Below are 18,587 nucleotides of genomic sequence, written 5' to 3'. Positions count from 1 at the left end.
ACTGAAAGTAAGTCCATTTATTCAACATTTGGCATTCCATGTTAGCTTAGTAATGCTGAATGTAAGAAATTTGCACTGGGATGTGACTTTTTCCATTTTACTTTTAGTGTCCCAGATAGGGAAATAGGTTAGCAGAAAATGGAGTCAAAATGGAACTGATATTTGCAGAAGCCAAATATTCTGAAAAGGTTGCCATTATTAATTATTTGGCATGATTAGATGACCAATTAAATCTTTTGCCTAAGGATGATAGTAATCTATGTTCATTTCTAGAAGGCAAATCAGAACTTAAAAACAAACTTGGAAAGTTATGAGGGAAGGGACATTTAGACGAAACAGTATGACAAGAAGGGGAAAACAAAGCTGAGGTCTTGGAAGTGTTTCATAGTTTGCGTAGACAAAAGAAAGATGGTAACTGGTTTGTTCAGTGGAAAGTTCTGAGGACGCCACGACCTAATGAGGTAAACCAGAAAAGGGGTAGTTCTAAAGAAGGTATATGGGATTTTTATAACTATAACCAACTGAGACAATATCAGAAAGAAGAGGAATTTCAAATGCATACTGAAATACAGTGAAAATCCAAGGACTAATGGCAATATTGAGGGTGAATTTAACAAAAGACAAGATAGCTTAAGATCAGCTAAAGTGAAAGAGCCTATAAAACTAATTTAATCAGTTCAAATAAAATAATTAATAAACAATAATTCTTGCATTGCTAAAGCACTTACTATGAGGCATTCATTAAAACAGAAAAAAAAAACTATGAGAAGAGTATGCTGTTATCCAGGCAGATAGTTTCTGCTGGGTGACCCCAGTCTGATGTTGAGGGAGGTGGGGGCCGTTCACCTGAGCTGTGAATCAAGTGGAACCCAGGAATAAGCTCCTGGCCTGGAGCTTATTGGGGTGTGCGGGGATGAGGTGGGCAGAGGGGCGGTGAGGGAGGAAGTTGGGGAGCAGGGAATTTTTGCTTTCCTGGGAAGTAGAGTGACCTAGTTGAAAGAGTACAGGCTTGGGAGTTAGAGAACCTGGGCTCGAATCCTGCCTTTGTCACGTGCCTGCTGTGTGACCTTGGACAAGTCACTTAACTCTTCTGTGCTCAGTTTCCGTCATCTGTAAAATGCAGATTAAGTATCTGTTCACCTTCTACTTAGACTGTGAGACCCATGTTGGACAGGGACTGTGTCCAATCTGATTAACTTTGTAACCACCTGAGCAATTAAAACAGTGCTAATCACATAGAAAGTGCTCAACAAATACAATAATAATAATAATGCAGTTGAGTGGCATCAGCCATGTGATGACTAACAATTGACTGACTGACTGACTCTATTTATCTCTATTTTATAGAGATAATTTATCCCTATTTTACAGAGGTTAAGCAAAATGTCCAAGATTAGGTCACTGGTGGGAATGGGAATGAAACTTCGGTCTCCTGACACACAATCTGGTGCCTTTCCACAAAACTACCCTAGCTTTTGAGCTATTTGACGCCCATGCCCATTTCTCCAGTCAGTTGTTCAAACAATTAAATCCCTCTTCAAACCCCCTGTCCTCACACCTACCCAATCTCTTTCACCGAATGATCTGGCCTCCAGCATATTTATAAAATTAAAGCTATTAGGAGTGATCTCCCTAAAATCTCCCCTGCTTCTCTCCAGTCTCTCCTTCCTCCTGTCTTTCTTCAACTCTTCCATCTTTCCAAGCACTATATCAAGAGGAGATCTCCTGCCTTCTCTCAAAATCCACCCCCTCTACCTGCTCTTCCGACCCCATTCCTTCACACCTTATCAGAACACTCACCCCCTCTCTTCTTCCCTCGTGACCGCTTCAAGTGTTTGTTCCCCCAATGTCTTCTTCTCCATTGCTTTCAAACGTCTCCATGTCTCCTATATCCTAAAAAAACCTGCCCTTGATGTCATGGCTCCCTCCAGTTAGCACACCACCTCCCTCCTACCATTCCTCTTTAAACTCCTTGAGTGAGTTGTCTACACCTCCTTCAATTCTCTCCTCGACCCCCTCCAATCTAGCTTCCATCCCCTTCGGTCCACAGAAACCACCCTCCCAAATGTCACAAATGACCTGCTTTTTGCCAAATCCAAATGCCTCTACTCCATCCTAATCATCCTTGACCTCTCAGCTGCTTTTGACATTGTTGATCACTCCCTTCTCCTAGACACATTATCCAGTGTGTCCTAAAAGCCTTTAATTTCATGCTATTTCTTGTAGTTACATCATTTCCTAGTAAACTAAAGCAATATTTCTCTGTGCTAATACATTGTATAATGTGTATCTCTCATTCAGTTGTGCCACCAAATCTCCTTTGTCTTCACTTCACTTGAGAAGCAGCACGGCTTAGTGGAAAGAGCACGGGCTTGAGAGTCGGAGGATGTGGGTTCTAATCGCACTCCACTACTTGTCCGCTGTGTGACGTTGGGCAAGTCACTTAACTTCTCTGTGCCTCAGCTACTTCATCTGTAAAATGGGGATTAAGACTGTGAGCCCAGTGTGGATCAACCTGATTGCCCCGTATCTACCCCAGCATTTAGAACAGTGCTTGGCACATAGTAAGAACTTACAGTAAATGCTCAATAAATACAATTGAATGTATGAATGAGCAAATACATTATTATTATTCACTTAACCCAGTGCATTCATTTTTGGTCAGTTTGATTTCCTTCTTTGAGTTGTCTACTCTGCGTCAGTAACTTTTAAGGAGCAGAAAAAAAATCTATCACCTTATGGACCTCCGAAATGACAGATCCGAAGAGAACAAAGAGTTATGCCACCTCATTGTGACCCAGGATTCTCTCGGTGCTACTGACTTCCAAGTTTCATCAGTTCCCCCAGATTATGTCTGTTAAATTCTTTTCTCTTAGGTGAAATAGCTTGCATGCTTTCAAGATGAACCAAATTAATCTTTTTGTTTTTTAACCTGAATTTCCAATTTCTTCAGGTACTTTGGATTCTGCACTCTGTCCTCCATGTTTGAATCTCCTTTGATTTAGTATAGCCTGGGCAGGTTGTTAGTATTCTGCTTATCTTTTCTGTCAGATTATGAAAATATTAAATAGTGCAAGACTAATACCTATTTCCCTTGAAATTGCCCACAGCTGTTTCCATTGCATTTTCTTATTAAGACTCAACATGTTTTGCAACCCATGTGATTCATTTAGAGACACATTTGCAAGTTAAATTTTCATCAGATATATTTCTAAAACAAAACTAAAAAAGAGAAGCAGCATGACTTGTTAAAGGGGAACGGGCTTGGGAGTCAGAGGATGGGGGTTTTAATCCCAGCTCCACCACTTGTCTGCTGTGTGACCTTGAGCAAGCCATTTAACTTCTCTGTGCTTCAGTTACCGCTTCTATAAAATGGGGATTAAGACTGACAGCCCCACGTGGACAACCTGTTTACCTTTTAACTACCCCAGTGCTTAGAACAGTGCTTGGCACATAGTAAGTGCTTCAAAAATGCCATAATTATCATTATTATTATTATTAAAATGGTGTACTCATCATGTCTTCTGTATACTAACATTCCTTTGGGGAAAACTAAGCCTCACTGGATTTCTTAATGTCTCGCATCCCTACTTGACATTTAAAACTCCAACAGCCTGATGCTCAGGTTTTCCTTTTCTTATTGTGATAAGCTGAATGCATTCACTGTGGGTCCAACCTAACATGGGACTCTCACATTCCTTTTCATGTTTTTGGTCAAAGAGCATTTCTAACTCTGAGTCGGGTTTTCTTTCAATCTCTCAATACAACAGGGGCATCAGTAGGCCTTAGAAGCATTCCCCATCTCCCAATTTTCCCTGAGACTCAGAAACCATAGCTCACGGTCACAGATCCTACTGTACTCAGTCACTGCATACAAGTCTTCGTGGAACCTGTGTCATTTTAGAGAAGATATTTTGATTGAAAATTTCTGTTTCTGATCAGATTTTGCTCACAGCTTAGTGTCACGCGAATATTTGACAAACCTAGTGCCTGGCTCTGTACAGGGAAGACTTTTTCTACACAATACAGGTACTGCTCTAGCTGGTTAATGCCCTTAATTGGCTCCCTGGATAAATGAATATTAAGCGAGAGAGTGTGAAATGAGGTGTAATTCACACAGAAGATAATCTAAAGAAATCAATGTGTTCCTGGTATCCAAAAAATGTGAATAAAATGATATAAACATATTCTTAGAGTGATGAGATAGAGTACCTGCTGCTCCCCATCTTAGCTCTCGTGATCCACAGCATCCTCCTCTACTGGCCCACCCTGCTGCTTCCCCAGTGGCCCACGCTGGCTCTTCTAAGTGTCACCAAGGAATCTCCATCCCAATCCGCTTTCCACCACTCCGGCAGGAGAGAGAAAAGCAGTCACACCCTGTCACCACCGCCACAAAACCTCAGGAAGTCTGTGGCTGCTGCAGTTGTAATGACCACTGCACTATGCACCATGAAGAACCTGAAATTATACTCCTGTAGCCACAGTATCCTACTAGGTTTTGCTTTTAATCTCTCTGTTGTCTACTGTTTTGCTTCATCTTTCATATATTTGTCACCAGCCCTCTCTCCTCCATTTTATTCTTAGGTTGGGACCCCCATGAGGTAAATACTATTACTATTAGTACAGTGCTCTGCACACAGTAAGCGCTCAACAAATATGATTGAATGAATGAATGAATGAATATTACTATAATACTACCACTATTATTACTACAACTAATACTACTATTACTAGTGAAAAGAGTGAGGACCCAGGAGTCAAAGGATCTGGGTTCTAAGCCCAGCTCTGCCACTTGCCTGCCATGTGAACTTGGGCAAATCACTTCACTTCTCTGTGCCTTAGTTCCCTTATCCGCAAAATGGAGATTCAATACCTGTTTTCCCTCCTATTAGATTGTAAGTCCCTTGAGAAACCTGATTATCTTGTGTCTAACCCAATACTTGACAACATAGTGAGCACTTAACAAATACCACAATTATTATTATTATTACTTCTACAACACTATTATCATACATGATCCACTGAAAGTATAAATATGTACTAATGATTAAATATCATTAATTGAAGCAATTTGATTTTAACACACGTATAAATGAAAATAAAAATTGATTTCACTAAAAGCTTTAGCTATAGTGATTTGATGCTTAACATCGGACACTTGAGAGATTAATTCATTCATTCAATCGTATTTATTGAGCGCTTACTGTGTGCAGAGCACTGTACTAAGCGCTTGGGAAGTACAAGTTGGCAACACATAGAGATGGCCCCTACCGAACAGCGGGCTCACAGTCCAGAAGGGGAAGACAGACAACAAAACAAAACATATAAACCAAATAAAATGAATAGAATAAATATGTACAAATAAAATAAATAAATAAATAAATAGAGTAATAAATCATCATCATCATCATCCTCAATCGTATTTATTGAGCGCTTACTATGTGCAGAGCACTGTACTAAGTGCTTGGGAAGTACAAATTGGCAACATATAGAGACAGTCCCTACCCAACAGTGGGCTCACAGTCTAAAAGGGGGAGACAGAGAACAAAACCAAACATACTAACAAAATAAAATAAATAGAATAGATATGTACAAGTAAAATAAAAAAATAAATAAATAGAGTAATAAATACGTACAAACATATATACAGTTGCTGTGGGGAGGGGAAGGAGGTGAGGTGAGGGGGATGGGGAGGGGGAGGAGGGGGAGAGGAAGGAGGGGGCTCAGTCTGGGAAGAGAAATTTAAGCCCTTAAAATAATTGCAGCTCCTAACTCTACTAAGATAATGGCCTGATTGCTGCATTCAGGCTTTATATATATATACAAAATCTCCATTTCTTACTTGCAGTTTGTTACTACATTGCATTAGTTGACATCATGATGTTCTGTACTAAATGTATTTGACAGGTTACTAACTTTAATTGATCAATAGTATTTGTTGAGCTCTGTACACAGGACTATACTAAGCCCTTGGGAGAGCTCAGTAGAGTTAGTAAATACGATTGAATGAATAGTCATGATCCCTGCTCTCTTATATTTTTATATTGCAAATAGGAGGAAGCACTAGAGGTTAAAGAGATATCCATAAGGGGAACAGGGAGTTTGATTATCCAAGTGCTTGGAAAACCTGGAAGTACTGAAGTGGCATTTGAGGATGATGAGGGTGCGGAGGTAAAATATTAATCATGGAAGGCGTCCTGAATGAGATAGGCTTTCAGAAGGTCCCTGAAGATGGGGAGAGCAGTGGTCTGCTGGATGTGAAGTGGGAGGGAGGTCCAGACAGAAGGAAGGGGGTGAGCAAAAAGGTCATCAAGGAAAGAGACGAGAATGACTCAGAATGTGTAGGTTGATGTGAGAGGTAGAAAGCATGTGAGATGGAGTGGATTGGGAGAGGAGTGAGAACAAGTAACGGGGAGAACAGGTACTTTTCAGTAGCAATATTGCTAGGTTGTAAACTCCTTGAGGGCCAAAATCATGCATATTAACTCTGGTACTAATGCTTAGTACACAATGTGCTGCACAAAGTAAGAACTCTATAAACTTCATTGATTGATTGGAAAAACACTAAAAGAAAGGGCATTATAATGGGATATTTCTGAGAAGTGAAAGGTTAACTGACAATTCAGATGACTCAGATAACTCAGATAATTCAGATACATGTTGCCAACTTGTACTTCCCAAGCGCTTAGTACAGTGCTCTGCACACAGTAAGCACTCAATAAATACGATTGAATGAATGAATGAATAACTCAGGCCAAAACAATGCATTTGGGGACCTGAATTGTCTATATGTGCTCTTTGCCTCCAGTAAATGCATTGGGTAATTGCTCGGTTCATCTCCTTTACTGTGTAGACAATATCAACAACAATCCTTGACCTCCATGGACAACCTACCCATATGTGTCCCTCAGTCACCGAAAAATTTCACAGTATTTTGGAGCCTCCTCCTTTGGAAGGAGGAAACATCTAAATCAGTCTTAACACTAGATGCAGCATTGGAATCCCATGAACCTCAACCCATCAGTTGGCTGTTGGATCCAACCAAACCAAGGTAACAGAACTGCAGCAGTGTATTCTCTCCTCATCAATTCAATCAGTGTCATACAACCTCTAATCTCACTGACTAAATCCTCCCAGGGTCAAGAGAATTGTTTGTGGATAATATTCCCTCAGGAAATTTATTTAGGGGCTGAGAGTGATGGTAGTGTGGAAACCATGAATAAATTAGATTAGAATGAAGAAACACCATATATCTAGTGGAAGGAGTGTGGACTGGGAGTCAAAGGACCTAGGTTCTTATCCCAGCTCTGCCACTTGTCTGCTGTGTGATCTTGGGCAAGTCACATAACTTCTCTCTGATCCAGTTTCCTCCTCTATATAATGGGGATTAAATACATATTCTCACTCCTACGTGGACTGTCAAGAACAGTCCCAACCAGATTATCTTAAAGCTAACCCAGGGCTTAGTCCTTGTACTTGGCTCAAAAGCACCTAACCAATACTACTGTGAGCCTCTGAAGGGATAGGGACAGCATTTTATCTCCATTTGTGTATTATTTCCCAGAGTTCACTTCAGTGCTTGCACAGAGCAAACACTTTTTTTCCCCCAGTAATTGTTAAGCACTTACTAGGTGTCAAACCCTGTTCTAAGTGATGGGGGGATGAGGCACAAATTAATTAGGTCAGACACAGTCCCTGTCCTGCATGGCGATCACAGTCTAAGTAGAAGGGAGACCAGGTATACCCATTTTACAGTTGAGGAAACTGAGTCACAGAGAGGTTAAGTGACTCGCCCACAGTCACTCAGCAGACAAGTGGCAGAGCTGGGATTAGAACCCAAATCCTCCCAACTCCCAGACCCCAACTCCCAACTCTCTCCACTAAGCCACATTGCTTCTCAATAAATACTGTCACTACTAGAGAGAATATTAGAAAAATTTTAGATGCAATTAAACAAAACATCAGAATTGCAAAACCCATATTTCACCCATTGAATACTCAATAAATACCCCTACTACTAACAACTTAAAACGTTTATTTTTTTCCTGAAAATTTGTCATCCCAAAATGAGGGCTCAGAAATCGTGGTGGGAAATCTACCACCAGGTGGAATGTCCTTGTACACATAAGCTATTTTCTAAAATAAAATTAGCTTTTAGATGTCCTTGTACACATAAGCTATTTTCTAAAATAAAATTAGCTTTTAGATGTCCCGTTTAGTGACAAACAACCTTCTGGAGGAGGTGAGATTTCATTAGGCTGAGCCCTCTCCTTCCTCTCTCCCCCCCGCCCCATCCCCCCTGCCTTACCTCCTTCCCCTCCCCACAGCACCTGTATATATGTATATATGTTTGTTCATATTTATTACTCTATTTATTTATTTATTTATTTATTTTATTTGTACATATTTATTCTATTTATTTTATTTTGTTAATATATTTTGTTTTGTTCTCTGTCTCCCCCTTCTAGACTGTGAGCCCACTGTTGGGTAGGGACCGTCTCTATATGTTCCCAACTTGTACTTCCCAAGCGCTTAGTACAGTGCTCTGCACACAGTAAGCACTCAATAAATACGATTGAATGAATGAATGAATGAATGAAAAGGCTGTGAAAATGGGGAGAGTTGTGATTGATTTGACTTCAACCAATGGCTTAATTAATCAATTAATGATTTTTCTCATTCAAAATTCAGCAATCGGGCCCTTACAGCCACTCCTAGTACTGATTTCAGTCATTCATTCAGTCTTACTTGAATGAATGAATGATTTGCATTTCAACTGATGTATTCTTCTACTTAACCCCTCCGTTATTCACCTATCCATCTTTCCATTCTTTCTCCTTCCATAGAGAATTTAGTTTATATCAGTTGCTCCCTCCCAATTAGACTGTATTTCTCCTTGGGGCAGTAAGTGTGTCCTTTGCCTCCATTGTACACTTCCAAGTTCTGAGAACAGCGCCCTGCACTCAGAAAGCACTCAACCAACACCATTAATTGGGAGGGATGGAGGACAGAAAGAGAGAAAGGAGCCACGGAGGGAGGAGAGAACTGGGGGGAGAAGAGAATGGAAGGGAGGGAGAGAGGAGGGAGGGAGTAGACCACCACCCCCTTCTTTATTCCGGCAGGAAGCAACACTAGCACCAGGCTCCGGCCAGGGCAGGGTGAGGAGTGGGAGACGCAATTGACTAGGTCCCTGGATGGCTGGGCTAGTGGCAAGAGGTTGGCTGACCAGCTTGCTTGGACCAGGCCAGGCCAGAGAGTGTCCACACAGTGCGTCCCTGCACTATTCAACCAACGAATGCCCCCGACAATGCCCACTCCCTGCACACCCTATCTAGCACAGCAGTCCCTCACAGAATGGTGACCCTTCCTCGAGCCATGCTGAGCTCACTACAAGGGCAGAGGTTGCCTCAGTGTCCCTGACCTGCCCATAACCGCCGCCCGCACCTGTGCTTCCTGTTCCCCTCTCTGACCAGGTGCAATCACAGCAAATGAACTGCTAGAACGTCTCGATTCAAGGTTTTCTATCTGGTCTCCCCTCTTTACCTTCCACTACCTTCACTGGTCAAACCTCATCTTAGGGTCCATGTTCCTCCCAAGCTATGATGCTAATTGCACCTTGCTCTCAACAATATCATCCCCTCATAATCCACTGTGCATGCCCTTCCCACTGCCCGGAATTCCCAGTCCCTTCTACCAAATCTACCCCACCAGATCCTTCCTAAAAAGTAGCTCCTCCAGGGGTTACTCTGCAACCATTCCCTAGTCCTCTGGGCTGTAGGCTCATTGTAGGCTGGGCATGTGTTCTTTTATTGTCATATTATACTCTCCCAAGCACTTAGTACAGTGCTCTGCACATGGCAAGCACTCAATAAATATGATGAAAAGAATGAATTAATTAATGGGTAAATGAATTGCTTCCATTGGTCACATGAGCCTGATTATTCATAAATTTATTAATTTAATTATTTATCACTAGTATCAATGTATTCCTTTTCCCCATTCTACACTGTAAACTCATTGTGGGCAGGAAATGTGTTCTTTTATTGTTGTATGGTACTCTTCCAAGCACTTGGTACAGTGTTTCGCACACAGTGAGTGCTCAATTGATGCGATTGAATGAATGAATATGTTCAGTCAGTTTTTCCATAAAGTGAGTTTACATGTTTTAAATAGAGCATTATAAAGGAATGAGGGAATGTTCTTCCAATAATGTTTGTCTATCTGGAAAGAAGGTGAATTTTCTTTAATGTGGGGTTTTATGAGAACTTAACCTTCAATTCTAGATGAATTGAGTGCATATTATCTGGATCTAAGTATCACTCTGAATGTATAACAGGACAAAGCAGAGACCAGGTCTTCTATAATTGTACATTCCCAAGGCCATATAACTCCTTCCACAATAGATAATAAATACTGCTGCTTTTCCTCCTGCTGCTGCTACTGCTGATAATAGTGATGATTATGATGATGATGATGATGATGATGATGTGATTAGCCTTATAAACCACACTCACCTACATTGATAAAATTTCACTGCCTGTAGCATCAAGGCAGCAAAGCTGACGTGAAAAGACCACAAACGTAGTGATGAGGAGACCTGGGTTCAGATCCTGAATCCGCCACTTGCATGTTGTGTGTGATGATGAGAAAGTCACTTAACTGCTCTGTGGCTCAGTTCCCTCACCTTTTAAGTGGAGATTCAATGCTTGTTCTCCCTCCCTCTTAGCCTGTGAGGTCCATGTGGGAGAGGGACTGTGTCTGGTCTCATTATCTTGTATCTAACCAAGCTTTGAATAAAGGGCTTGCCACATCGAAAGCATCATAATCTTTATTATCTTCAAACTTAAAAGACACTGTGAATAGTGAACACTGTGAATGGGAAGCAGCATGAACTATTGAAAAGAGCATGGTCCTGGGAATCAGAGGGCAGAGATGCCCTCTCCCTACTCCAGTCCATACTTCACGTCCCTGTCCAGCTCGTCTTTCTACAGAAACATTCAGGACATGCCACCCCCCCATCCTCAAAAATCTCCAGTTGTTGTCTATCCACCTCCATATCAAACAAAATCTCCTCACTATTGGCTTTAAAAGCACTACATCATCTTGGCCCCTCTTACCTCATCTTGCTTCTCTCACTGTGTCTCCATCTCGCCTTTCTCACCACTCATCCCTTGCTCACATCATGCCTCTGGCCTGGAATGCCCTCCTTACTCAATTCCACCAGAAAATTCCTCTCCCTGCCTTCAAAACCTTACTTAAGACTTATCTCCTCCAAGAGTCTTCCCACACTAAGCCCCACTTTTCCACATCTCCCATTTTTTTCTGCATTGCTCTGACTTGTTCCCTTTGCCCTTCCCCCCTCACAACCCCAGAATACTTATGAATGGATCTGTCATTTTATTTATTTGCATTGCTGTCTCCCCACTTCTAGGCTGTGAGCCCACTTCTAGGCAGGGATTGTCACTGTTTATTGTTGTATTGTGCTTTCCCAAGGGCTGAGTACAGTGCTCTGCACACAGTAAGCATTTAATAAATACGATTTAATGAATGAACTGGAGGGTGTTGCACGATCAAAGGAGGGTGTTTTTTTCCTTTGGCTGGGGATAGAGGTGCATGATTGAAAGCTGTGGGAAAGAAGCCATTGGAGAATGAACAGTTGAAGATGGCTGTCAGAGAGAGGAGTAATGAAATGACAAGTATTTGATAAGGCGTGAAGGGATGGGGTCAGAGGCACAGGTTGAGGGGGTGGATTCTAAGAAGAGGTGGGAGATCTCGTCTTGAGATAGTGCTGGGAAAGATGGGTTGGTCGAAGAAGGGGCAGGAGGAGGGAGGGACTGGAGAGGAGGAGGGGAGATTGTGCCCTAAGGTTTCGATTTTCTCAATAAAGTATGTATCTATGTCATTATAGGCAAGAGATGAGGGAACAGGATGACAGAGAGTTTAAGAAGAAAGTTAAACAGCTGAAAGAACTGGTGAGAGCAATGGGCATGGGAATAAGTAAGGATAAATAATCAATGCCCTCAAAATAGGGATCATTTCTGGCAAACACTTAATATTTCTCCTACTGACAATTCTCGATAGAGTACGGGCCTTGGAGTCAGAAGATCACTGGTTCTAATCCCGGCTCCGCCACTTGTCTGTTGTGGCCTTGGGCAAGTCACTTCACTTCTCTCTGACTCAGTTACCTCATCTGCAAAATGGGGATTGAACTGTAAGAGGGAGAGGGACTCTGTCCAAGCTGATTTTCTTGTATCCACCCCAGTGCTTAGAACAGTGCCTGGCAAATAATGAGCACTTAACAAATTCCACATGGTTTGCTAGTTCTTCCCAGAATATCAATTAATCTATCAATCACTGGACACCTACTATGTGCAAGAGCTCTGTACTAGGGACTTGAGAGAGTACAATATAACACAGTTGGTGGTAACATTCTCTGCCCATGGCAAGCTTACAGTCTAGAGACGGAGAGAGACATTAATATAAATAAATAATTCATAATATATAAAGATACGTACATAAGTGCTGTGGGGTTGGGGATGGGGAGAATATGCAGTGTCCAAAGGTCCCAGATTGAGATGCATAGATGAAACAGATGGGAAGGGAAGCCAGCGGGAAAAGTGCTTAACTGGGGAAGGCCTCTTGGAGGAGATCTGACCTAATCAGAATATAATTTCTGATGCCAGTATTTTCAGCTGATTCTAATAGCACTTCTAGGTCACCAGTCCACCCTCTTCCCTTCGAATCAGCTCACAGGAGTGGAAGATTTGTCCAAACCAGAGCTGCCCATCTGAACGGAAACATATTCTAATTGGTCAGAGCACCGCCTCAACTAATGCTGGTCATTGATGGAAGATATATCATCCTCCATTATTGGGTGGTTGATTGGAGAACAAATGAAGTGGAAATGCAGGGCTACAGGTCCTTCAGGAGAAATAGACCTCAGACAGCATGCACCACCAAAATTGTAAGGTAATAATGTCCCGGAAAAAATTCCCTGACTGCGCCAATTCATCATATTGATTCTGAGTGAACCGTGATTATGTGCAATACAAAGCGTTGGGATCAGATACAGCATTAGGATTAGATCACTGTAATGTGAGCTAACAAGTGCCAAGTCAGATATTATTAGTGCCAGAACAATTCAGGCCGATCTTAGGAACTTTTTTGACATCTGGTTATATGTTTCTGGTACAGACAAGTAATTGGTACTACCTAATAGGCTGGCATGGTAATCAAAGATGTTATCTGTGAACTTCAGGATTCTTTATGAAATCAATACATCATAATCAATTGATCATATTCATTGAGTGCTTACTGTGTGCAGGGTATTGTACTAAGTGCTTGGGAGACTATAACACAATAATATAACAGACACATTGTACTTCCCAAGCACTTACTACAGTGCTCTTAGTACAGTAAGTACTCAATAAATACGATTGAATGAATGAATGAATGAATGAATGAATCTTCTCTGGAATTGCTATGTGGCTGGGGTTTATTCATCATTATATTAATCATTACTCCTTTTCTTCCCTAGGCAGCTCCTGGAATATGCCAGCATACTTCTGGAAACCAAGTAAGAGGGTATGGCCTTTGTCTGGTTCAACTCAAGAGCCACGGCCAGTAGGGATTAGCCTGCTCATCCCATGTTCCTTAATAATAATAATAATAATAGCATTTGTTAAGCATTTACTATGTGCAAAGCACTGTTCTAAACACTGGGGAGGATACAAGGTGATCAGGTTGTCCCATGTGGGGCTCACAGTCTTCATCCCCATTTTACGGATGAGGCAACTGAGGCACAGAGAAGTGAAGTGACTTGCCCAAGGTCACACAGCTGACAATTGGCAGAGCTGGGATTTGAACCCATGACCTCTGACTCCCAAGCCCGTGTTCTTTCCATTGAGCCACGCTGCTTCTCTTGCAGTTCTTTAGCAGCTGACTCATGAGTGGGTCATTTCTGGGAATTCTTCTCTTTAAATTCCTCCAAAATTGACACAGGTGTTACTTTGGGAGCACCTGAATCCTAAATACCTCCCATTTTACCCTTCTTGCACAGTCAGGATTTAAGCATCCCTCCCTAATGAACCCCAAATCCCTGCAACCCAGTCACTGCCTCTTCTCCTTGTCTGAAGCCCTTTCCTCTCTATCCAAACCGCTACCCTGCTTCTTCAAGCTCTTATCCTATCCCGTCTGGACTACTGCCTCAGCCTTCTCTCTGATCTCCTTCTCTCTGATCTCCCATCCTCGTGTCTCTCCCCACTTCAATCCATACTTCATGCTGCTGCCCGGATTGTCTTTGTCTAGAAACGCTCTGGGCATATTACTCCCCTCCTCAAAAATCTCCAGTGGCTACCAATCAATCTGCGCATCAGGCAGAAACTCCTCACCCTGGGCTTCAAGGCTGTCCATCACCTCACCCCCTCCTACCTCACCTCCCTTCTCTCCTTCTCCAGCCCAGCCCGCACCCTCCGCTCCTCTGACGCTAATCTCCTCACCGTGCCTCGTTCTCGCCTGTCCCGCCATCGACCCCCGGCCCACGTCATCCCCCTGGCCTGGAATGCCCTCCCTCTGTCCATCTGCCAAGCTAGCTCTCTTCCTCCCTTCAAGGCCCTACTGAAAGCTCACCTCCTCCAGGAGGCCTTCCCAGACTGAGCCCCTTCCTTCCTCTCCCCCTCGTCCCCCCTCCATCCCCCCATCTTACCTCCTTCCCTTCCCCACAGCACCTGTATATATGTATATATGTTTGTACATATTTATTACTCTATTTATTTATTTATTTATTTTACTTGTACATATCTATTCTATTTATTTTATTTTGTTAGTATGTTTGGTTTTGTTCTCTGGCTCGCCCTTCTAGACTGTGAGCCCACTGTTGGGTACGGACTGTCTCTATATGTTGCCAGCTTGTACTTCCCAAGCGCTTAGTACAATGCTGTGCACACAATAAGCGCTCAATAAATACGATTGATTGATTACACACTCAACAATACTTAATCTCATCGTATCTAGTCATGGTACAATCTCTACCCTCATCAACTATGAAATTCCTATATCAGACCACAACCTCTTCACCTGCTCTCTTTCCCATAGAACCACTCCCCCAACATCTGTCTGTTCCCCCACAGGGACCTTTAATCTTTTAACCCTTCCAATATTCTAAAGCTTCTCAGGGTCACACCTGGAGAATTTCCAGTACTCAGTCTCTGCTACAGGAGGGAGAGTCAGGCAGAGGCCTACCCATTCCATTCCTAGCTTGGGCAGTGGCTCGCAAGTGGAAGGCAATCTGCTACAACTCAAAACTCACCTGTACTGGGCAGCAGTCTTATGGGAGACTAGGGTGGAGACTCATTCACTGCGTGGAAGGAGGCAATGGTAAACCACTTCCACATTTTTACCAAGAAAACTCTATGGATACACTACTAGAATGATTACAGATGGAAGTGGGGCATTCTCGGAGAGATATGTCTGTGGTGTCACTATGGGTCAGACACGACTCAACAGCATAAGACAACAACAAAATTCTAATGTCACCATGCCCAATTTGGTTTTTGTTCATTCATTCGATCGTATTTATTGAGTGCTTACTGGAAGCAGAGCACAGTACTAAGCACTTGGGAGAGTACAGTATAACAATAAGTAGATACATTCCCTGCTCACAATGACTTACAGTCAAGGAGAGACAGACACTAATATAAATAAATTACATATATGTACATAAATGCTATGGGGCTGGGAGGAGGGATGAATAAAGGGAGCAAGCCAGGGTGATGCAGAATGGGGTGGGAGAAGAGGAAGTCAAGAAAGCCTTCTTGAAGGAAATGTGCCTTCAGTAAGGCTTTGAAGTGGGAGAAGTAATTGTCTGTAGGATTTGAGGAGAGAGGCCATTTCAGGCCAGAGACGGGATGTGGCCCAGGGGTCGGTGGAGAGACTATTGAAATTGAGGAATGGTGAGTTAGCATTAGAGAAGTGAAGTGTGTGGGCTGCGTTGTAGTAGGAGAGTATTGAAGTGAGGTAGGAGGGGGCAAGGCGATTGAGTACTCTGCAGCAAATGGTGAGGAGTTTTTGTCTGATGTGCAAGTGGATGGATAACCACTGGAGTCTCTAGAGGAGTGGGGAAACATGTCCTGAACGTTTTTGTAGAAAAAAATCTGGGGAGAAGAGTGAAGTAAGACTGGAGTGCTCAGAGACAGGAGGCACGGAGGTCAGCAAGGATTCTGATACAGTAATCAAAGCAAGATAGGATAAGTGATTGTATTAACCTGGTAGCAGATTGGATGGAGAGGAAAGGGCAGATTTTAGCAATGTTGTGAAGGTGAAATCGACAGAATTTAGTGATGGATTGAATATGTGGGTTGAATGAGAGATTACGCCAAGGATAATGCCAAGGTTATGGGCTTGTGAGACAGGAAAGGATGGTGGTGCCGTCCACAGTGATGGGAAAGTGAGGATTTGGGTGGGAAGGCAAAGAGTTCTGTTTTGGACATGCCAAGCTTGTGGTGACAGAAGGACACCCAAGTAGAGATGACTTGAAGGCAGGAGGAAATGTGAGACTGCAGAGAGGGAGAGAGATCAGGGCTGAAGATTTACAGAATTGTGTCTCATTCTCTTAAAGGTGGTAGCTGAAGCCATGAGAGTGAATGAGTTCTCCAAGGGAGTCAGTGTAGATGAAGAATAGAAGGGGACCCAGAACTGAACCTTGAGGGACCCCCACAATTAGGTGGTGGGAGACAGAGGAGGAGCCCTTGAAAGAGATGGAGAATGAGCGGCCAAAGAGATAAGAGGAGAACTAGGAGAGGACAGTGTCAGTGAAGCCAAGGTTGAATACCGTCTCCAGGAGATCGGGGTGGTTGACAGTGTCGAAGGATGCCGAGGTAGAGGAGGATTAGGATGAAGTAGAGGTCACTGGATTTGGCAAGAAGGAGATCACTGGTGACCTCAGAGGGTGGGTTCTGTGGAGTGAAGGAGATAGAAGCCAGATCAGAGGGGGGTCAAGAGAATCAACGGCCTCAATGCCACCGCCTCTGCTGAACTCAACTAACCTGTTCCCCTGTCCCTCCACTGATCTCCTATCACTAACCTGTAACTCTTGGCTCACCTCTACCACACGCTTCCTCTGCACCTGTACTCAAGCTGCGTAGTCCTGTCGGCAGAAATTCAGACATCTGTTTTACGTCATCCACCATCCACCTCTCACTTGCTTTAATTCTGTCCCCTCCTCCACCCAAAACTACTTTTCCTTCCTAATTGGCTCCCATACCACGTTAATACAGTCGCTCATCCTAACCCACCTGGATTACTGCAGCTGCCTTCTTGCTGACCTCCCTGCCTCCTGTCTCTCCCCACACCAGTCAATACTTTACTCTGTTGTCTGGATCATTTTTCTACAAAAACGTTCAGGACATATCTTCCCACTCCTCAGAAAATTCCTCTGATTTCCCATCCACCTCCACATCAAACGAAAACTCCTCACCATTGACTTTGAATCTCTCAATCGCCTTGCCCCCTCCTAACTCTTCTCGCTACTCTCCTACTACAACGTAGCCAGCACACTTTGTTCCTCTAATACTAACCTTCTCACTGTTTCTCGCTCTCATCTATCTCACCACCTATCCCTCACCCACGACCTGCCTCTGGCCTAGAATGCCCTCCCTCCTCAAATCCGACAGACAATTACTCTCCTCCCATTCAAAGCCTTACTGAAGGCACATCTCCTCCATGAGGCCTTCCCTAACTAAGCTCCCTTTTCCTCTTCTCCCACTCCCTTCTGCATTGCCGTGACTTGCTCCCTTTATTCTTTTCCCATCCCAGTCCCACAGCACTTATGTACATATCTGTAATTTATTTATTTATGTTAATGTCTGTCTCCTCACCTCTAGATTGTAAGTTCATTGTGGGCAGGAAACATGTCTTGTTTCCTGTAGTACTGTACTCTCCTAAGCAATTAGTACAGTGCTCTGCACACAGTAAGCACTCAATAAATATGATTGAATGAATAAATACCCAATGCCCCTGCCTGCTGTTCCAAATGTTTAACTCAATGATTCAATCAATCAATTGTATATATGGAGTGCTTACTTTTGCAGAACACCAAATTAAGCAATCAGTTAATCAATCAATTCCATTTATTGAGTGCTTAATATTTGCAGAGCACTCTACTAAATGCTTAGAAGAGTACAATACAACAGAATTAGTAGACACATTCATACAGCCTAGGGGAAATGTGGAACCCTTCGTGAATTTGCATGTCATTCTTGATCAGGGGCCATGCTAATTTTCTCTGTATCGTTCCAACTTTAGCATATGTGATGCTGAAGCTAGCACAAAGCACTTGTGTGAGTACAATAATTTTCTCAGCCCTCTATGAGCTTATCTCCCTCCTCCACCACCTGTTCTCCTACAACCATCATCTCCTTCCCCTATTGACCTAACCACATATTTTAGTAACAAAATTGAAACCATCAGGTGTGATCTCCCTTAAATCTTCCCAGTTCCTCTTCATTTCCTTCCTTCCTCTTCTGCCCTTTTCAACTCTCACAATATTCCCAGCAGTATTTCAAGGAAAGATCTCTTGCCTCCTCTCAAAA

General features: G+C 42.8%; 1 non-coding gene across 1 annotated transcript; it reads right to left on the bottom strand.

Moving 5' to 3' along the window:
* Window positions 1–18,217: 18,217 nt before the first annotated feature.
* On the bottom strand, window positions 18,218–18,324 carry LOC119937359. Its single transcript, XR_005454034.1, has one exon. It is a non-coding gene; the product is annotated as a U6 spliceosomal RNA (small nuclear RNA).
* Window positions 18,325–18,587: the final 263 nt, after the last annotated feature.

This window comes from Tachyglossus aculeatus, chromosome 14, assembly GCF_015852505.1.
Source record: "Tachyglossus aculeatus isolate mTacAcu1 chromosome 14, mTacAcu1.pri, whole genome shotgun sequence".
NCBI lineage: Eukaryota > Metazoa > Chordata > Mammalia > Monotremata > Tachyglossidae > Tachyglossus > Tachyglossus aculeatus.
This window is presented reverse-complemented; position numbering and strand designations above follow the sequence as displayed.